At 40.9% G+C, this 22,967-nt stretch overlaps 3 non-coding genes across 3 annotated transcripts; 1 reads left to right on the top strand and 2 right to left on the bottom strand.

Moving 5' to 3' along the window:
• Nucleotides 1-166: 166 nt before the first annotated feature.
• trnac-gca (transfer RNA cysteine (anticodon GCA)) lies at nucleotides 167-238 on the top strand. Its single transcript has one exon. It is a non-coding gene; the product is annotated as a tRNA-Cys (tRNA).
• Nucleotides 239-515: 277 nt separating this feature from the next.
• On the bottom strand, nucleotides 516-587 carry trnac-gca (transfer RNA cysteine (anticodon GCA)). Its single transcript has one exon. It is a non-coding gene; the product is annotated as a tRNA-Cys (tRNA).
• A 754-nt stretch (nucleotides 588-1,341) lies between these two features.
• Nucleotides 1,342-1,413, bottom strand: trnac-gca (transfer RNA cysteine (anticodon GCA)). The gene has a single exon. It is a non-coding gene; the product is annotated as a tRNA-Cys (tRNA).
• Nucleotides 1,414-22,967: the final 21,554 nt, after the last annotated feature.

The following is a 22,967-nucleotide window of genomic DNA, read 5'->3' as shown; positions in this document are numbered from 1 at the left end:
TGACATTTAGGCTGTTTTAAGTCAAACCTGATGTCTAGTTCTCATCCCCTCTGTACAAAAGCATCCATATGTGACTAAAATAGAGGGTTCTTATGACATTTCATCCAACCAATTCAGCAACATGAAAACAATATTTCAAAAACATATACTGTTAATGTCAATGTGAGGGGGTATAGCTCAGTGGTAGAGCATTTGACTGCAGATCAAGAGGTCCCCAGTTCAACTCTGTATGCCCCCTTTTTGATTGGTCTTCAACACAGAAACTGGCATCATTTCATTTCTATATACAATCCAAGGTGTTCAGATCTGGCATTTGCTTATCAGGACAAGTGAATTTTCATTTCTGAATGTAGGTTTCCCATGGTTCTGACCCCTGATTCTCCGTTCTACATATGCCCCGTTTGTAAAACCTTCATCTGCACATCATAGGAAGTTAACATTCTTATACTCATTCCATTCAACTACCTTATGCAACCAGTCGAAGTGATTTCCTACCAGGAACTATAAGTGAATCCAGGGGGCACCCAGAGTTGAACTGGGGACCTCTTGATCTGCAGTCAAATGCTCTACCACTGAGCTATACCCCCACACATCAATTGTATCATATGTTTTTGAAATATAGTTTTCATATTACTGAATTGTTTGGATGAAATGTCATAAGTTCCCTCTATTTTAGTCACATAAGGGTGCTTTTGTACAGAGGGGATGAAAACTAGACATCAGGTTTGACTTAAAGCAGCCTAAATGAGATATCAAAGATGACAATAAAAGATTTATTGTATCTTCATATTGCAAAAGAAAACATGTCACAGGTCCACACAGGTATATACTTTCAGCATGATCTGGACACTGGAAATTCATACATGCCAGCTCTACGGGTTTAACAAAAACACAAATTAATACACAAAGCTAATAGATCTGTGGAGTGACAAAGACCCATTCCAATCAACAGCCCAGGAAACTGGTTGAAGTGATCCTCTACCAGTAATAATAGGTGAGGCCAGAGCACAAGGGTAGGGGGCATCTGCAGTCAAGTGCTCTAACAATGAGTTGTACCCCCTCATGTGTGAAAACCATCACCTGTCAGTTCAAACTACATGCTTCAACACTGGGAGAGTTTACACTTTGAAGAAAAGGTCAAAGTGGTTCTGCTGCTGATCATTATTAATATCAAGGCAAGGTAAAACAGCAAGCTGTCGGATTTTTCTGGTTCCATCTCTTAACAAAAACATCGACAGGGTTTGATTTAATTGGAATTTTGCTCTATAGATTGGCAAAGAAAGCACCTCTTTGGGAACACAGGTGTCACTGTGTGATGAGGACAAAGCCACATCACAAACAAGGGGGCACCCAGATTTGAACTGGGGACCTCTTGATCTGCAGTCAAATGCTCTACCACTGAGCTATACCCCCCCCCACACATGTCTTCACACCATTAATAAGTGAAAGAATAACCACTGAGTTTGGCAAGCTGTTCATTTCACAAGCTATAAAAAAAAAAAAAAAACATCAAAAAAATCTCTGACCTCCTCAAATGGCCTCTCTGCTGAAGTTTGATTACATATTGCTGGAATATGTATTTTTGATCTGAGCTTTCATACAAAACTGAATCAGTCTAGTTCAAGGGATCAGACGTGACCTCTTGATCTAAATCAGGGGTGTCAAACATACGGACGGTCCAATCCGGCCCGCGGGATGACTCTGCAAAGTGTAGAAATGACAGAGAAATGCTCTAAGAACAAGCTATACCCCCAATGAAAACATGTTTTTCCACCAAATGGCTGTGCAGGAAAAGTTATAGCATACCAAAACAGATGTCGCAGACATTTCTGCTGTTGCATGTCTCATCTGAACAAGCAAAGTAAAACATTCCAACATCCAATGTTATTGTCACCAGAAGAGTTCAGGACTCTGAAGCATTTCATGCCTGTTGGAGGAGAGATTAGGAGTGACTGACAGCAAATATGTGTGTGTGAACGTTTGACTTTTGACCTCCTTTAGTGTCTTATAACGTCTGACATGAAAGAGGAAAAGGACCCGACACACAATGGGAAGGCAGCAACTCCCACAGCCACCCACATATGCAAACACTGGCACGTAGAAGAACACGCATAAAACATGGATGCTCATTGTTCTTATAGAGGGGTATAGAATCACAGAAAAAGATGAAAAATAACCATTTCTTATTGCTTCTTTCTTATCTTTCTGTGATCTGAGTGTACGTGGGACAGCACAATGTTATGCTAGTTACAGCGGCGCCAATCCATGAAGACTTTATAGGTGATAAGTGACCGTTTGTAGTCTGACCTCGATTAAATGGGGAACAGAATCCGTTTTTGTGTGTTCAAAAATTGGGTTTTAGTAAAAATTCTTGCTGCTGCTTTTGGTTCTGGCATTATTGGAATGAGAAATCCTGCATCCCACTGTGTTAGAAATTAGCAAATGCAGGCAATGTGGTGGAGGTGGAGCAGAGCTACAGGCTTACTTAAGTGATGCCGTTGATGTGTTTCGCAAAAAGTCAAAGGTGACACCCAGATTTTTTTCAGTGCTACGGTTGGTATTTGACAAGGGAAGTTTTAAAGCTCCCATATTATGCAAAATACACCTTTTAATGTCTTTTCAACGTGAATATTTGTCCATAGTGTGTCTAAAGACACTATCTCTTTTTCTCCTGCTCCACCTTTCAGTAAAATACACCGTTTATATTTGGCTCTCCTTATGGTGTCATAAAGCGATCTGCTGATCATGTGACCTCCTCCAGCCCTTCAAAAGGACATTAGCTCCACTGAAAACCTCCTGAGTCCAGCTCATTGTCCCCCTTCGTTTTTCCTCACTAACACCAGCTCCTGCTAACACGAAGTTCTCAGAAGTGAGAGCAAAGCAGCAGACTGTCCTGTTCTTCTGGAACAGAGCATTCAGACAGAGGCTGAAATCAGCTGCAGCAGCATGAGAAAAATAATGTGTCTTCTTTTGTAAACGTGTTCTAGTAGGACCTCCAAATACAAGCATGACCTTGAAGATGAGCAGGATATGGGACCTTTAAGACGTTTTTGACAGCCAGGATCTAACTATACAACATAGAACAGAATAACATAATATAATGCAATATATATATATATATGTGATGCAATATGGTACAATGAGATACAATATAGCGTAATACAATATGATGCAATACAATGCAATACTATAATACGATATGACAGTGATACAACTTCGGTTTCAGATCTGAAATTACAGCTGTAATTACATTACAGCTCCTGTACAATACACACACGTATATATTTAACATTTTTGATTTTTTATTACATTTGTATTTATTTACATGTTCTTTATATCTCTTGTTTTTGCGCTACTTCTGTTACTGACACTTTGTTTCTGCACGTTTTCTGTCTCTTGACTCTCTGCTGCTGTAACAAGTGGGATAAAAACAGTTTCTCTTATCTGATCTTACTTAAACTAAAGTAACACTGTTCACAGCATTGGCAGAAACATGCTTCAGCAGTGAATTACAGCTTGCTGTAACAGGTGCATACAGTATCTAAAACAAACAGTGTTTGGGTCTGCTTGGTTACGCTGCAATGCGATGCCATATTTCTAAGCAATTTCTGATAACTGCATTTCTCCCCATCTTTGAGCTTCTCTTCTCCTTGTGTCTGAAAGTGCGGGTGGCTCTGCTCACAGGTGTAGCAGTCTTCACACACACACACACACACACACACACACACACACACACACACACACACACACACACACACACACTTTGATCTGGGGGGTGGCTCATTCACTTGGTGGGAATTTCCCCTTGTTTTGCTGTAGGAGGGTCCCCTTCCTCCACCTTCCAAAAAAAGTCTTCTATTTCTCCCTCCTCTTAGTCTTCTGAAGCTTCATGATGGTTGCCCTTTGGGGTTGGAAGCCTTGCAAACTCCTTCTTCTCTTCCTCTTCCTTTCTTTCTCCTCTCCTCCTCCTTCCAGCCACACTCAGACCTCCCGTTGTTTGTCGCCCTGTGATCCTTTCACAGCCAGGCCACCATGTGTTATCCATAGGTCTCCTATAAGGTCTTGGTGTCAAACATCAAACGGCCCCTTCATGCACTTTCATAACATGTTCACTGTGTTGCTGACAAGAGCCAATACTGTAGAAAGGAGAGCTGACAAGTGTGAATGAGGGTCCCTGTCTCTCTACTCCATCTTTCAATTGACCTATTTAGAGTAAAAAGGAAAAAAACAGTCATGATTGAGACTTTCATTGGAGTGCGGAGCGACGTTAGCGTATGTTTTACCGCAGTGAAGCTTTGACAGGATTTTCCATTGTAAAAACAAATGATGGCCTTGAAACAGGGAAGCACCTCCTGCACGCAGGCCCTCCACCTCTCCACTCCCCTCAGGGCAAAAACTTGAATTTTATTCTCTGCTTTTCACTTTCCTCACTTCAAAATGGGAGTATGCACAAGGCAACAATTTAGAAAGATATATCCCCTTTCATTTTGAACACTGCAGCTGCACTCCAGCTTCCACTTTTTACATGTAAGAAATGTACAACGTTTTACTTTATAAAGTTTTACTTTTTGATTGCGTTACAATTGGCGACAAGTTCTGTAGCTGAAATGTGACTGGTGCACCCGCAGCAGCAGCCACGTAGAGCCATGTAAGTGTCCTGAAGAAGACAGAGCACTGTGCATTCATCTGAAGATTGCTTTCAGGTTTCTTTCCTGATTCTCAAACACTGTTTAAAATAAAAAAAAAAAAAAAAAAGAAAGAAAATGACTGCAGGCTAAGAGATCTGAGATAACTCAAAACTTTCCTGCACCTGTGTTCCCCACCGCCACCTCTACGACTCCAGCAGTTAACCTTTTGAGATGAACGACTTTCAGTGAGGCACAACCACAGCTCTTTCCAGACGGGGTTATTTTCCCGACGCGAGGGCAAACAGACAAAAACGAACTTGGACACAAGTTCTCAATTTTGGAACGAAACGTCAGAAGTGTCACAGAAAAGGCACAAGCTGATGTGAATGATGAGCACGCGCATAGGCACTGAAAAGCACGTACAGCCGACGCAAATACACATATCACACATGCTCGAAGGAGAGCCACTTCCCTAAACTTGCCATCTGGGGAAGTTTTGGTGGTTTTTCTCTGTAAATTTGCACAGTTGTGGTTTTTACAGAGCTGCTAAGAAAAGTATGGAGCAGAGGATATGCGTCAGCAGAGGAGGAATACTAACAGGACAAACTCAGGACAAACTCATCCATTCACACACAGAGTATACAGGGTATGTGTGTGTAAGGTCGTGTATGACCCCGTATAGTCAGGGTCATTGTCTTAACATTTTCAGTGTAGCCCAGACTGGAAACGCAGGTGGAAACTGACAATCTGATAAAGTTGTCTTCCAAACACATAATTCTTTTCTTACATAGAGAAATCCAAATGGCGTATGTCCAAGAGCTGCATAATTGAGACCTGAGGCATTTATTTTGATTTAGTAGAGACCTGATTCTCTAATGACTTGCTTTAGGAGCCAAATCACGTCTCAAGTTTTGAGCAGATAAAATCCCAGAACAATAATAGATATAATTATTATAGAGATATAATGTGCTTTAAGCTATGTCACAGCATTATTATTGCAGCTCCAAAAGAGAGTTGTATGTAATGTTTTATTTCTATATGAGCATATCTCCAAAACTTGTACTGAGCTTGGGTACAACTCTACATTTTTGAGCATATTCAAAAGGTTTTATTAACTGTGGCGGCAGAAAAAAAAAGAATCACCAAGCTTGGAGAGCTCGTATGATTCCTGGAAAGAAAGGGATGAGAAAAATGGGTCAGAAGTAGTGGGCAGGTGAGGGGGTTAATAAAAGATTCAAGAGACAGGGAGACAGGGATGGAAAGGGAGAAAGAATAAGAGAGAGAGAAAGAGAGAGAGACTGAAGGAGAAAATGACTGCGAGGTAAAACTATTTCTGGAATGCACCTTCACTTAAAGTCTAACCAGGCAGCACACACACACACACACACACACACACACAGTGACAATCTAACCCTTTTCTACAGTATGTGATAAGGCAATAGGGGCATTGGGTTTCCACTCTTTCCCCACAAACACTATCTGATTTAGGGGACTTCCTGCTTTCCCTCCCCTCCCTGCTCCCTTCATACTTTGATATTAATACTTCATGCTGCGTGCTGCCTCATGTGTGTGTACTCAAGCCAGCCAAACCATATACACCTTATAAATGTCAGTCTAGCACTAGGGTGTGTCTGTGTGTACAGAATGTGCATGTATTTCTATTACTGTATTTGTGAATTTCTTTCTTTCTTTCTTTTTACTGATATTTGGTGCATAATTTGTTAAGTGATTTGTATTGTAATTTTTGTGTAGTTTTTACAGGAGTATTGCAGGACATGGAGATAATGAGTTATTATTGTAGCCGACGGGGAGGTGACACATTGTCAGTCCTTGATTTAAATGAAAAGAAATAAGCATATATAGTGTATCTTTGGTGTTGTTATAACTAATTTGGCCAAAATCATAATTATTAATCTCCTGAGGAGCGTGGACTTTTGGTCACAACTGACAATGTCATCACTGCAATTTGTTAAATCCAATATTTGTGTACATCACTGCAGTTCGAACAGACACACAGGCAGTTGACCAGCTGAGAGGCCAACGTAGTTGCTCTTTGCTGCTGAGGAAAGAGTTGGAAAAAAACACCCAATGGTTTAAGTCGTAGCAGTGTACAACAAAACAACGCTGCTGGATACTGAACGGTGTCGCAATATGCCCACCTGGGAATAGATGGCAGTCGACAGCAGGGGTCCTAGTGTGCCCTCCACTGGCACACGTTTGCAGGCGTGTAGAGCAGCATTCACAAACTAACGGCAGGGAAGAGTAGGTTAATAATTACCTGATCGGCCTTCCATACATGCTACGCTATGTGAATGCTATGAAGGCTTGAAAAGAACGTTTTATATCAACGTTTGTCGGCTATTTGAAATGCAAGTCAACAGAGCACCACAGGAATTTACAGCGGGCCTTCCAGCAACACGTTCAAATAGCTTATTGAATAAAAGTCTCTTTGTTATTTTATGGTGTATTTGTTTACATGGAACGTGTGAGTTCAAATTTCATTTCTTTTCATTGGTGTTGTGTTTTCTGTTTGGATGAGTATGAGTGTGTGCTTGATGTTGGACTGACTTCCACTCCCCACGTCGCTGTCACATCCACTGTCCTCACAGTTTCCTGTTTACATGAGACGACTTCCTCTGAACATCGACAACACACCAAACGGCCACAGACCCGACTTCTCTCTCTCCAGATAAGTCCATAAACAATGCCAGGGATAGAAGATGAATAAAGGAACACTGGCCTCTTTTCTGCTCTTTTGTCCCTCTAAAGGAATTGATCAATGGTGGAGTGTAATAGCAGGAAGCTGAAGGTTGAAGCAGCTCAAATGACCACAGTTTCCTTGATCTCTCTCTCTCTTTCAAGATGGTTTAGTGCATAATACACATAAACACACACAAACATGTGCCCACATAAGAACAGCAATCTAGGAGCTCTCTAATGTCCTGCCATGCAGGTGTGTACTAATCTTCTAAATCCAATAATAATGGCAATCCTGATCTTCATATGATCCCATAGAGATCAATGCAACAGCTGTTGTGCGTGTGTACGGATTAACAGATACACTCGAGCATACACACACACACACACACACACATAGAGTAAAAAATACTGTATCTGTACCAATTAGTCCAGTAAGAGATTTTTTGTCCTCATTGTCAGATAATTTGGTTTCTGTTCTGCAGCAGTTTAACCGAGTCAGGAAAATATCTGGACTGTATTCACAATCACTTCTTTTTTTTTTATTTTTTACCATGAACATGGCGATTGTCCGCTTTGACATCAGGTTTTGAAAGTGGTCATTTACCCTCAACCTTTAACTGATTCATCATCCATTTTCTCAACTATTTTTGTACTACTACCATGTTGTCAGCTTGGCAGTAGACCACTTCGGTCCAGTCTTGGACATGCTGACAATTATTTGATGGATTTCCATTAAATTTTGTAAAGACATTTGTGTCGTTAACACACTGACATAAACTGAAATGGGGAAAAAAAGCACTTCCTTAGCACCTGTACTGTATGTTTTGTAGCACTGGACATGTTTTTATTTATTTGTTTAAAAGGGATACGCCCTCGATTTGGGATGGTCACTTTGGATGAAAGCGTCTGCCACGGTCTCATTGTTTAATCAGTGGTGTGTTTGAAGTTGATATTCACCACAGGAGACTGTGATGTTTTAACTCATTTTTATTGCTTATTAAATTATTAATTATTATTATTAATATTGTTTATTAAAGTGTGGTGGGTCAAATTTGTAACCCGTTCTGGATGTTTGAGGTGTGCTTAAAACCTGTGTGATTAAAGGTACCCTGTGGTGAATTTGAATATGTTGTATGAAACTAGAATTGACGGCAGGATGGCTTTGTTTTCTGATCACAAACTAATTTCTCAGAATTTTTTCTCGTTGAACCTGCGGATAGCTAATGTGGCCTCATGGGAAATATTAAATTTGAATCCTAATGTGAATATTTCATGCCTAACTTATAAACATAACAAAATGAGCGAGGTGAAATACAAAAGCAGGTGGATATTAAACAAAAATACAAGGACCCCCCCCAGTCTGAATTATTATCTGATGAAAACATACATACATCTTAAAATAATATTTTCAGTGGGAGAGTGAGGCAAAGTGTCCTTAGTCCCAAATGGTCCTCTCATATTACACACACACAGACAGACAGACAGACAGACAGACAGACAGACAGACAGACAGACACACACACACACACACACACACACACACACACACACACACACACACACACACACACACACACACACACACACACACACACACACACACACACACACATTGCTGCTTAATGGCCCATTGTAGGTTATGGAAAAGACATAACAGATATTCCAACATAACAGATGGGGGGAATTTACAGCACTGAGACAATGGAAGAAAAGGAGGGATTCAAATGCACTGACATCACTCACTAAAGCCCTGAGAAATGTATGAACATGTGAAAGAAGGAGAGAAAGAGGAGGAGGAGGAGGAAAGGAAGAGTGGGAAAGAGAGAGGAGAGAACAATGACGTTATAAGTCTAGCAGGATAATTAGATAATTCCTTTAATAGGATTTCAGTGGTTGAGGTCAAGAACCATGTCTGGTTTTGGAATTATGGGAAGAGGGAGGACAGAGATGGAAGAACTGAGGAGAGAGAAGAGAAGGTGAGAGAACTAAGAAAGACAGGGAGCCAGGAGAAGGTAGGACTGGGAAGGGAAAGGAGGTAAGAAGAAGTTAGGAAAATGGAGAAGATATGGAAGGACTGATGACAAAAAAGAAGGGCATGATCAAAAAGGGAAAGGTGGTGCGAGGGCATCCTGCAAAGGACTAAAGGGAAAAAAGTAGCAAAGAAGGTAGCAACAGAGGGAAGGATGTAAGGAGCAAAAGAGGAAATTAATGGATGAAGTTGAGACTGAGGAAAATGGCAAATGAAGAAAAGAAAGGGGCAAGTGAAAGCCAGGGTGAGAAAGTAAGGAGGGATCAGTGAAGAGGACAGGGGGAAAGGAAGCAGAGAGCAACTAGGGAAAGGAAAGAAGAAGAGGGGAGAAAGGGAAGGAAATAGGTTGCAAGGAAGGGAAGGAGGAAAGAAACGGGTCAAGGAAAGAGGGAGTGAGAAAAAGGGAAAATCCAGGTTCCTCATTAAACCACAGTTGAGAAAGTAACACAGCAGCTCTTTCATCAATGGTTTGGCGTTCCTGTGTGTAAAAGTGTGCATGCGGCTCTGTAGCTGCATGCCTGACGTGACGTGTGTGTATGTGTCTGGTCGCAGCCCGAAGGCATGACTGAGTGAGTGACTAATTGTGCCGTCTGCTCGCCATAACACACACACTCACGCACACACACCGAGATTATGCAACCAATATCAGGATAATCTCCTCGTCCCGGTACTTTTTTCCCCCCTAGAGGATGAATATCGACAAGTCTAGATTACTCTCTCGTCTGGAAATCCTTCACTTTGCTTGCCTAATCCCTGGCCTCTTCTTACATTACACCATCCATCCGTGCATCCATCACTGGGTCCATTCCCGTGGTCACCCGGCACAGAAGAACTAATCCCACACTTCTTGGAAATTTCCCATTTCTCCCTCCATCGGCTGTTTGGATTCAATCCAAATTACATTACAAAATGATGTGGTCATTTTTAGCATTTTAAACCTGTCCACACGTACACGTTGTCTCACATGTTGGATGTTATGTAACATCTCCTGAGTGTTTATGATGGAAAAAGTTTACGCCACACTCACCATTGCACCAATGAAGGAGATTTAAATTCGTAGAAAGCTTTGGTTTATTTTGTTCACCACAGATTCTGCTGCTGACCAACACTGTTGACCTGCAAGGCCTCATGTCAGATAGCTATCTTTAATCTAATGTTGTCTCGTTCACTACTTCTCCAATAGAATTAAAATTGCATCCCAAAAGCCAAGTGCTGTGATCTGCATTTAGGAAGCCTACACTGGTAACTGTATGTTCTTATGTGTGTGTGTGACTTTTTAGCTTGCAAACTTGCTAGATAGCTGGCTAATACGCCTTTTTCACAGCAGGCATTTTGTCTTATATATACACAACAAAGAGCAGAAGTACATTTTAAAAAAGTAAAAAGTCAAAATGTACAGTAAAAAGTACTCTTTACTACTTTACCCCTGAGAGTATACAGTATAGCAACAGTTCATAGGAAGGATGGTCATTGGCCTATACAACATCAAGGTGCAACAATCCTCAATAATTCTTCAAAAATACCATCGAATGGGTGAATGGGTGCTTAGCGATAGACAGGGAGGACTAAGAAAGAAAGAGGATTGTTCCTTAATCTGTAATAATGGTGAAACTGTATATGGTGAAATTACCCTCTTGCTGTGGTTTTGCAGTATACAGTATGATATTCTAATGTACTTTGATGTTTGTGTTTGCTGTTGCAACAGCCTAATTCCTTTATGGGGACTGTTAAAGTTTCATCTTACCTCTGATGTCATGAATAAAGGCTTCTAAAAAAGTTTATGTAGTTTGCAGACCCCGCTGTTTGATGTTGAGTGAGACTCTATTATCATTCCTAACACAAACAGAGATATGGGCGAAAAAGTAATATCCGCTTGCTCTTGATTCCTGGGGCTGAAGGAACACCGTGATCTGTGACACATGCACACACACACACACACACACACATAAACTATACACACATCTGGACTACAGCCTTCAGATGAGAAATTAACCCCCCCCCCCCCCCCCCCCACAACCTACCTTGACGTTTCTGTCTATATTAATAGCTAAATGCCTCGTGTAAGAATTTCTTTGTGTTCATTCACATTTAATTGCTCTCTTTTGATAATCACCTCAGTGTTCCTCAACACAGCATCATGGTTATCTACGTCTATGAGTTTAGGCAACTAAAGCTACTTGACTAAGGATAGGGAGAGATCCTGATCCTGGTGCAGGGAACAGGGTGTCTCATTACTCCCATTTGTTCTGTTTTGAGAGGACACTGATTACCCTTATGGCTGCAGGGGGTCCATGTCAGGAAAATGTAAATGGTTGGTCAAAGCATTTGAACAAACTACCAATATTTTCTCTGCTAATCAGAGTGGCAAGACATTCAGAATCATTTGTTGGAGCAAACAGGAACAAAAACACTACAGTCAGTCCTTGAATGAGTTCCATAATCTACCCAGAGTGCGATAAAAAACTGACTTAAACAACTGAATGTATTACTTATTTAACTTTATCCTCTACTCTTAGATGACAAATCGTGTTGATACCAAGTGAATTATTAGAGAACGGCATATGTGCAAGTTACTCTTTTCACAAATTATGAATTTTTCATATTCAGTTTGGGGAAATACACTTTTCAGGAACATTTTTGATCGCTTGGAGAACAAGACCAAATCTGCACTATGAGGATTCTTTCTATGAACACACACACATGCACACACACACGCGCACACACACACACTAAATGTATTTCTAGATTTAGAGATAATATAACACGCTCAGACATATACAGAGAAGTCTAAGATGACATCGATCATATTGTCTTTCCTTTTATGTGGCATATGATGTTTATGGTCGCTGGCAGCATTTTCACTGTCTATATATGTGTATGTGTGTGTGTGTGTGTGTGTGTGTGTGAGAAAGAGAGTGAGTGTGTGTGTGTGTGTGTGTGTGTGCTGAGACATGCCGGATGAAAATGGAGTGTCAGCCACAGTTCAGGTAGCACTGAAACACAGAGCAACAAGTAAAAATCAAAACATGGGCAGCTGGTCTCACACACGGAGTGGAGAGTTTACTGTGGATGAGTGAGCACAGACAAATAGAAATTGAGAAGGAACACAGATGAGACAGATATCAAAAGGTGACAGACAGGGCAGGAAAGATGAGGAAGGAGGCAGAAAGTTACTCTTGACCTGTTGATGCATTTTCACCGATCATGGTGGCAGTGAAATAACATGTTTGAACGGTCTATAATGTGATTAACCACCATCCCTCACAACTGTCTATCCCCGAAGTGACACGATCATTCATTTTACATCCTTCAGAGCAGTTGATCCATGTCACACAGGTTAAAAGGTACAGGAAATCAGGTGTGTCATTCCTTGTATACAGGAAGTGAAGTGTGGTCATGCTTCTGGAAGCATCACCACTGTGTAAATTACAATAAATCAATAATGTGATAAATGTTACCTGCTGTTGATTTAATCTAAATTTGTCATTTGAGATTAAATCAATTTACAAAATGTGCTAAAAATCTCGTAAAAATTAAATGTAAAAGATAAAATTCTTTAAAAAGGCTCATAATTTGACTTCAGATTGTTATTATTTTGTTAAATTTACAATAACAGTGTTGTAGCTTCATATTAGAGACAGGCCTTGATTTGTAATGTCTACTTTCTACTTATAATATAATATAATATGAATACTGTTCTAATCGCAGCTTCTTTTCCCACTTTCTTCAGCTTTGCTATTCTTTGTTTCGTATGAAACTCTATATTGACAATTGAATTTCTATTGGGATTAATAAAGTACCTACCTGCCTCCCTTCCAATAACTCAAAGGGCACATTTCCTGCTTCTGGCTTTTAATTTGAAATATCTACAGGAAATACTCTTTATTTTATGTACCATGCAGCTTGGTCATTGCTAATGAATACATCAAGAATCTAACACTTTGTTGTCCACTTGAGCCACTTGAATAAGAATAAAGTGACATGAAATAAAAGTAAAAAGAGGAAGGAAGGAAAATAAAAAACAGTCAGGTGCTTTTGGCAGCAGGAAAACATGAGTTTTATGTCTGCGGGTCATGGAAAAATCAAACTCCCTGTGAGGTCGTGACCCGCGCAAACATGAATGTCTAGAGCTTGCTTCACACTCTACATCTGGAGGATTTGTTCTCGTAAATCTCTTCCCCTCACACAAACAGACACACACTCACTCTAACACACTCAGACACTCGCGCTCTCTCACACGCTCCCTCCATCCATCGTGGCCTTTCATGTATCAATGGCTCCATTGATAGGTTTGCGTGAGTCTCTCTGGGTGGATCCAGCTTTTGGGGTTTTGCTCTCCACTAGACATCCTCACCCTTAGTTTCCACACACATGCAGATGGAGTCATGCATGGATACAAAAAAATTCTCATAAACAAATCATTATAAATCAACACTTTTGATTTCCCTATATGTACATTTTAGCCATTTAGGTGTTGTGGGGTAAATTTCTAGGCTAGACTGCAATATTCCAGATGTTACTCAGAGATCAAGACGTAACAAATAATAGAGACAGATTAATTATGCTCTGAAAAGAAGCTCCACATTAATTGTTTTGGTGGGAGGGGATTATTCTGCTTAGACGATGGGTAGCAACAAATATCTCAGAGACAACACTAAGCAGGTAAATGCTGTGTTTTGGTAGGAAGTTAAATTGAATGGCTGCTAATTTAGTCACAGCTGATGTGGGTGATGCTGACACACAAAGATTGGTACTGACAGTGATGTATGGGATTTGTTGCACTTTTGCAATTATATTAACCAGCAATGGCAAGGTAGAAACATCAAGAAGGAAGGATGGAAGAACAGATGGACATAAACAGATAGAAAATAAAAAAATGCAGTAAAATTACTATGAAATGATAATAACATAGGAGTACTACTACTACTTCTACCAGATGACATTAGGGAGACATTGTTCCTTGACTTGGTGCTATATGGAGGGCTGTTCCAGAGGCAAGGAGCCAGTATAGCCGTATAGTTACCAACCTGGACTTTCTTAGAGCTAAAATGACCAAACTGACTGATCTGTGTGGCCTTTGAGGAAGTAAGGGGTTAAATGTTATTCAATAAAAATATACTTTTAACGTAATAAAAATACCCTGGGGGCCGTGGATATGTGTGTTTGCTCTTAAAGCTGAATGTGCAGGTACTACAAGTGAATTCATGTTTATAGTGAGTTTATTTAGGATGCTGCTAACATATAGGCAAAAACAATGATGCTGCATTATCCTGTTTCAGACAGGCAGTGGGCAGAGCTTCAGACATGAGCTCATAGGGAGACTCCCTTTGGTGTTGTGGGGAGGTGAGGGGTGAAGATTTGTGGTGTCTGCATCACCCAGGTGGGGATGCATGGTTTGGTAAATCTGTGGAGCATCATACCTACACAGAAATGCTCAGAGGCACACACACCCATATTTATGCATGCACACACTTGTACGTGTGCATTCAACTTTAAAAATGCTTAAGTGCGCACAAAAACTCTGCACGTACAAAGGAACGGAGTGTGATGGTGTGAGAGGCAGACGTGTCGCTGGAAGGTTAGCGGTTAAAATCCCCTGAAAGCCAAAACAAGTTGTGCAGAAAAGTGAATGACGAGTAACCAGTGCTTGCTCAAAGACTCAAGCCACGAAGCAAAGAAACAAGTCCTGCAGCTGCCCAGTGAAGGCTGTGGTTTCACTGGTGTGAATGTAATTTATCTGCTCCCCCGGGTCATTGCTGCAAAAAGAATATTCCCTTAGTCAGACTGTCTGGTTAAATGAAATACACACACTCACACATACAAAGATCAGACTTATCATGGCCCTTTTTCCACATTCACACTCTAATAACCCACTGTTCACCTTAACATGTCTAAATCACTGTCTGTGTGTACATTTGTTGATGTGGCTGTATCCAACGTTACACACTAAACAGCCCCGTACTATTTATAGACTAAAGCAGTCTTATTGTGATGCATCCTTTACCATTATCTGCAGTGGTTCATGGAGTTGCACCATATGAGTGATAAGATGATAATCTATATATTTCACCTTTAATCTATACAATGAGTGACAGGCGGAGTATCCGTCATATCTCAGTTACCAGTTTCTTGCTCATACTGTTGTTTGTCTAACTTGATAATACAAAATAAAATATGTTATCTGTATTTGAACTTAATCATACCCAACAACCAAAACAATAGTGGGGCACCACAATTTGTCCTTTTTGGGCTCCTTTAGCCTCATAGCTGTTTTGGGTAAAGCTGTCAACGCCATATATTTTTGGTGCTGACAACAAATCTCATGAGAAGACAAACAAAAAGAACTATTGTGTTGGTGTAGATGTAAATATTTCAAAGGGGTCATGAATATATATTCTTTCATTTTAATAAAGGCTCAGCAAAATACTAAAACCAGTGGACGCTGTAGTTTTCAGCAACTGAAACAAAAGTAAAGAGTGCATATGTTGAGGACTATTTACACCTGCAGATTAATACACACCAGTTAGTTTTTACAGCAACAGCACGGGGTATGTGAGAGCTGTTCCATTACTTCTCTGTCATCACACTACTTCACCCAATTCAATAATAACACTCCAGAAACCTGGATCAGCCTTCAAACAGCCCACTTGCCTCTTACAGAATAATGATTAACTGGGGTAACTTAAAGAGAAAAACAGGGACATTATAAATTCAAGTTGGGTCATAAAAAAGGTTGTTTTGGTCAGTTAATCCAAAATAGTTTCACTTTGTTACTTTTACTATATTTAGTGACGATGAGATGTGATTTCCGAAAAGACGTCAAGCCTGACACTCGCTCACTGTGTAAAAACATGTGGCTAATTCCAGTCAGTGGATTTGGACTAACATGGAGGTGACCGGTACTCACCTACCGGTCTACTCATCCCACAGGACAATCTGAGGAAGTGCAGATGATGTTGTTTGACGGCGGTGGACCGAAGCGAAAAACAACACAGATCTCCTTTTAAGGAGTTTTTCCGCTGGCTGTCTGAAACCCCCTGTGCTTCTCCTCCTTCTTCGTCTCTCTGTCTGTCCACTACCTGTGATGTCACTCATAAAGAATTCCCCCACCGGCGAGACTGCAGGGAGGCTTTAGTTAATAAGTGACAATATGTGACAAGGACTTACTGGCCCCTGTACCACACACACACACACACACACACAGACACTCTTGTTTCTGTCCCTCTCTTCAGTCTCTCTCTGTCAGTGACGGAAACATAAAATGACATAACTGTGTGTAATATCTGACACTTTATGTACACGTACACACACACTTAAACATATTTTTGTCTTTGCATAATCACAAATTCACTGCACCAAAAAAGCTGTAAGCGCAATAGTGACATATTATCACTCAATGAAGTCGTTATGGTGAACGTTTTAACAAATAGCTGCGCACTTAAACACCCACTAGACACAGAGGAACATTAGCATTCATGTGGAGCCGGGCCTCTGGTCACCTGATGAATTTAAGTTCAATATTTACTTTTCTAGCTAAACGCTCCACTATGTTCACCAGCTAGGTTGGTGCTATATCTGAAGCACACTGAAGGTTTATCAGAGCTCCTTTATCTGAAAACAGATACTGGGAATGAAGTGATGAGAGCAGTGAGACTGAGACGTACAGATTTACTATACGTCTTCCCAGAATGCTTCTCTGTGGCATTGCGACATGCCACAGGTGTATGTCTGTTATTCACTCCTAGACCCCCTCTTCCACATCTCACAGACTGACTCACCTTGATGACATCACTGCAGTGATGTCAGTGTCCTGCTAGACCGGGAGAGGATTAACCCGGCGGTACGATGCTGTCACACTGGTCTCAGGGTAGCTTAAGCTACTGGGGCCACTGTGTGTGTCTCAGAAGATTAAAATGTGCGCCACGCTGCGGGTGATGTCATCAAGTTGAGCCCTGCTCATGACCCGTATTGCAAAAGAGCTTTGCATTTTACGTAGACTAATGGTGAGCAAATGTGTGTTATAGGGTCAGTTCACAAATTAAGATAACGTTTGTTCTATTAGTCTAGACTTTGAGATATTTGTCTGTGAAATTAATATAGTTAAGATGAATAGAGGCTTATATAATACTAAAAGAAAAACAGCAACATCCGTTTCCATCTACATTACCGACATGTTGTTAACACTTAACTTCTTTAGTAAAAGGTAGTGCCAATGAAAACAGCTCGCAGGGAAGTCAGTAAGGGTGAGTGAGGATTTTTTTTTTGTTATTCGGGTGAACCTGTTGTGCTTGTCGGCTGCTATGGAAGGAAAATCCATCCTGTTTACGCACATTCCAAAAATTACAAAAGGTCATTCTGTGTCATCTTCCTTGCAGGAAAACACATCTGAGGGTGGAAATGCCCCTCAGCTTTCTCATGAAAGACTGTACGGTTGGGCATTCTTTGAGAAAAAAAAATAAAAGCAGCTAACATGGCAACTCCATCAACATTCATTGGACGTTTCTTCATTTCCTCAATGAGGGAAACCCCACCGACGCTCTATGGTCATCGCCATGGTGAGGAGGGGTCACAATATAAGGGCTATGGGGAGTTTTTCCAAGTCATGAGAGGGCTGATTGGACCGGAAAAAATATTGCTATCTTTCCAATTAATCATCATGTCTGTTCCGTATTGCTTTCCTTTAGATTTCTTGTAAATACTGTCAGTTCTCAGCCTCTCTGATAGTCATCCTAAAGAAGCATCAAAGGGAAAATAGTTTCTGGCAGATCTGTGCACCACTTTGCAGATGGAGCCTGTGGTTGGACGGTATGTCTACCTCTCTTCATTTTTAAAGGCCATAAGGTGCCAAAGAAAGCTGTCTCAAGTCTTATTCTCTTATCTAGGTATGTTAATTCTACAGTGAGAGTTACAGGTTCTCACTCAAGAACACTTGAGCAGGCCACATGATAGTTTTGAGAGATTTTGTCTACTGTTTGGCCAACAGTGTAAACACTTATCAGGTGGTAACCATAGATGTCTGGACTCCATCCCAGATTTAACAATCTAAATTTAAGATACCCACCAGACATCATGAAATATTTAGTGAATGTGACCCAGAATAAATGAAGCAAAGCCTGCGAGCCAGATCAGGCAGACGATGAGCTCACACGACACCCTCTGTTCGCTGCAACATATATCCAAGGCTCCCTTTGCCATAGGGTTGCCTAACTAATCTGGTAATCTGCTCTGCTGTAACACTGTTGCAAATGTTCATCACTACTATACCACTTCTGTTGCTTATTAAGCCTTTTATAAGCCCTCCTCCACCCACTCGATCCACCTGTACTTTCTCATTTAAGGCCATGTCCCACTTCTGTATTACACACTAATTCAATGCAGGTTTTAAGTTGCCCTAACCCCAAACCTTATTATCTCAAAACAGTTTGCATACATACTAAACCCTCTTGATTTTTGAATGCACTGTGGATGAACACTACTGTTCCACAATGCAATGCATGAGGGAATCGGCAGAGCTATCTGTATGTGCAAAAATGTTTAAAACAGGACAATACCAGAAAGGTTCAAAAGACTAATTATGTTTTAGAATATTAACTAATTATCTAATTGAGATTAAAATAATCTAATCAAAATCTTCTAAAGAAAAAAAATAATATCTTGCTTTTTCTTTGTGAGATGTAATGGATTATAGTCTTTATAATGGATGTCCAATGTCCATTTGGCACATGTATCTGCAGTCCCACATACTGCTTTTAAATCAGCACCTCATGGTGGCATTAAAAGGAAAGTCAGGAGATCACCAGAGTCAGCAGCTTACATCATATGAGAGCAATGAATGTCCGTACAAACGTTCTGCCAATCCAGTGAGGAGATGTTTAGACATTTCACTGAATTAGCAGAAATGTTGAGCTGCTGGTGGCACTAAAGCCACCACTGAGGGCCACATACAGAAAAACATACAAAGGACTGGGCCACTCACTAGAAATGAGCTATACTGCTAACTTTAATCCACTAGAGGTGACGTATATCGCCTCACCTCTAGTGGATTAAAGTTGGCAAAATCAATCAAATGTAGGTAAATTCTGCTTGATAACTGAATATGATTCAAGAAAAAAAACAGTCTTTCCATTAGTGGGCTTTCATTTATCAGTTGTGGTACAAGCTGGTCTTTGCCTCGTAGGCTCTTGTTCAGTTGATCTGTGAGATCCACTAAAAATGCCAACCAGAGAGGGTCACTGAGCTCATGAAGAGGTCCTTCTCTCTTCAAAACTGGTCCATTTCTGATCTCAGGGAATAAAACTGCTGCAGCACAGAGCCACGACTTAGCCAGCGCATATGAGAATGGTAGAGCACCCCCCACCCCCAGCATCAGCATCAGCATCAGAGAGGGAAGCTTGAAATAGTCTGAGCTAGAGCCCTGGTGCTCGAATTAACAGCCTTATCTCCACTTTCTTGCCTCTCGGCGGACACCGTAGATTCCTTTGCGCTCACCTGTCCCAGCTGGAGCTCCATCCGTCGTACCTCCACACAGCTCGTCCCATTTAAGTCCCATCATGCCAACTGCATCTGGCACAGCTTCAAAAACATCCTCACCCGTCGTGGTGCTCTTTAGACTGCTAACATCAAGCAGCTCCTCCGTAATGCAAAAGTGATCTTCATTAGTTATTAGCTGTGTTCTCATCGCACACTGCGTCTGAAACTTTCTTCACTCGCTCTCTTATGTTTCCTTAATTCTGCCATTTTGGGTCACCTGTAGCACATTTCTTCTTCGGTTACTCATTTTATAGAGAAGCTGCCTCATTCACAGGTAGGTGGAGACAGTTACTCCACCTAGTGGTGAGACTAAGAAGTACAATACAGTCCAGCACAAGTTCCCTGTGTGGGCCGTATTACAATACATTTTGAGAAATTTCCTGCAGGCCAATGAAAATTGGACCGTGGGCCGTAGTTTGGACACCCCTGCGCTAAAGGAAACATCAGGGCATCTCCAAAGTAATTAGGATTCATCCTCTGGCGAACATGAATGTCTGTATTAGATTCTACGGCAATTTATTCAACAGTCAAAGGACTGAAAGATGGACTGACCAACAGTGCTTTCCCCAGAGCCATGCAACTAGTGTTCTTTAAAAATGACGGTATGTATGACAATATGAGCAAAAACTATACTATTAGTATGTAGTATTGAATATGGAATGAGCTTAAGCTCCACAGCAGATGGAAGTTTATTTGATCACTTATTGTTTTTCGTGAGTCTTTGCTGTCCTGAGTCTGCTGAATGTTTACTGGAGGTGATGACAGACAGCATAGATGTCAAATATAATAAACATATAAACATTTTCAATATGAGAAAGCATTTGTTCACTATGAGCCGGCCGAGTGAACTCCATCCAGGAGCAAAACAAACAAACCAGGGTCTTGTCAGATTTGCCGTGTGTAAATAAAAGTTATCGCATGTAAATAATCAGCATTGCATAATGTTACTGTACGTTGTAACTTGTACAGTGTGCACACCTGCAGAACAGTGCAAACGTCTGACGGGTGGATTTACTATGTGCTGCCTTTTAGGCCTTGATAAGAGATAAATGGTGATGACTCAGGCTCTGTATGTGTGTGTGTGTGTGTGTGTGTCACCGTCTGCACCGGTGTCTGTTCAAAGATTGCACTCTCTATTGCCCTCCTCGTTTCTCCCTTCCCTCCTCCCCGTGCCCCTTTTACCCACCCTCCCTCTGTCACACTCTTGGTCTCAAAAACAAACACCACCCCACATACACACATTTCACTCTCACTCTATTTTTGATCACATTCCAACCCTGTGACTTCAGGCCAGAAATGGGAAAGCTTGTGTGTACGTGTGTGTGTGTGTGTGTGTGTGTGTGTGTGTGTGTGCATGTGTGCCCATGACGTCAGCTGTTTGTTTGCGTACTGTGGTTGTGTCTGGGGCACCAGCTTGGTAGATAAGCAGGGTCTGTGTGTGTGTGTGCTGAAGTGAGGAGAGGAGGGAAATGCCAGGCATGAAAGAGTGCATAAAAAAATGTCGCTCTGGTGAAAGTCAGTGGAATTGGCCTCAGGAGCGATGAGCTTGTCAACTTTATAGACTCTTCATTGTTGAACATCTGATGATTGAGTGTATCCCTATTTCTCTGTCTCTCCCTCGCCCTCACCCCAGCAGGAGGAAACTGCTGCATAATGATAACAGACTCTGAGACAATGGGTTCAACGGGCGTAAATATGCGTGCACAAACACACACGTCCATGCACAATACATACACACACACATTGTGCTGGTGGAGCACAGGGGTCAGGGGTTCTGCCTCTGCTGCTGATAGTCTCCAGACCGTCTGAAATTATTTATCAAATATGGAACAATCCGGACATACCAGCCACATTTCTGAGCGCTTTTTTTTTTTTTTTTTTTCCTAAAATGACCCATTGGAATAAAGAATTATCCCTCTGCCTCCCTCCCCCTGTCTGGACCTTGTCTGCCCAGTGATAAGGTCAGATTGGGTTTATTTTGGGCTGCTTGCTATACTGCAAATTGTACCAAAGCCCAGAGGGTTTCCCTTAAAAGCATTTTGTTGTGTTTTGAGGGAGTTTTGGTCCCTCACACGTGACGAAACAGACCGAAGGAACAATTCTAAAACCTGGTCTCTCTCTTTTTGAAAGGTTTGACATTAACTGGTGACTTTACCGGCTACTGGTGTTGTAAATGGAAAACAATATGAATCTGTCACATGGTTTCTTAAGTGCAATAACAAATTAGTCTTTATTTACATGATATTATGATGTTGATGGCATACGTCTATGTTGTCTAATGTTTGAGTTCCTAAGGCTGTAGATGTAGTCGTAGTAGTTATGAGTGAATAACACTGCACTGATGCAAGGACGTAGGTTTGTGACTAATATAACAAGATGAACTTGGGCCTTGAAGCTGCACCACAAATGAATTTACCTCGTGCTCATTTGACAACATTTAATGACCTCATATAAAATATCATTAAAGGTAATACATAACTTAACTGAGAAATGGTTTTGCTTTCAATCCTATGTCACATGCCTGTTGGGCTGAACACTGACATAGTTATTCACGACCAGATGGCTCCACTGTGTGTCAGCAGGCCTGAATAGCAGCTCAGGAGAGGAGGTTCATGGAGGATACATGCTCATCACCATCAGAGGGCGCTCTGTGTTTTATTATGACCACATGCTCTGTGCCGAGAACCACCGCTAGACCGAGACCGGAAACAGTTTCAAACTGTACAACATCATTCTGTGGTCGTGTACAAGGAAACTACATAAATAAATAAAGAATTAAAACTGTCTGCTATGCACTATTTCCTGATGAAAATGTATTTTGGTACTGATATTATGCATGGTATTTTTCAATAAACAAGAAAAGCACATATCCTTTATACATCACCTCTATACATTACATCATTATATTGCATTTTATTTGTAATAATAATAATGATAATAATGACAATAACACTAGTAATAATACACCAAATAAATGAAATAGCACTATTGACTACTAGTAGTAGTTTCAAAGTGTTCAACGTCATTTCTATGGTCGTATACAAATGAATAAAGACAGAAAGAATAGGGACAAAGTACAA

Source organism: Pempheris klunzingeri, chromosome 3 (assembly GCF_042242105.1).
Source record: "Pempheris klunzingeri isolate RE-2024b chromosome 3, fPemKlu1.hap1, whole genome shotgun sequence".
NCBI lineage: Eukaryota > Metazoa > Chordata > Actinopteri > Acropomatiformes > Pempheridae > Pempheris > Pempheris klunzingeri.
Note: the sequence above shows the minus strand (reverse complement) of the source record. Positions and strands in the feature narration are given on the sequence as shown.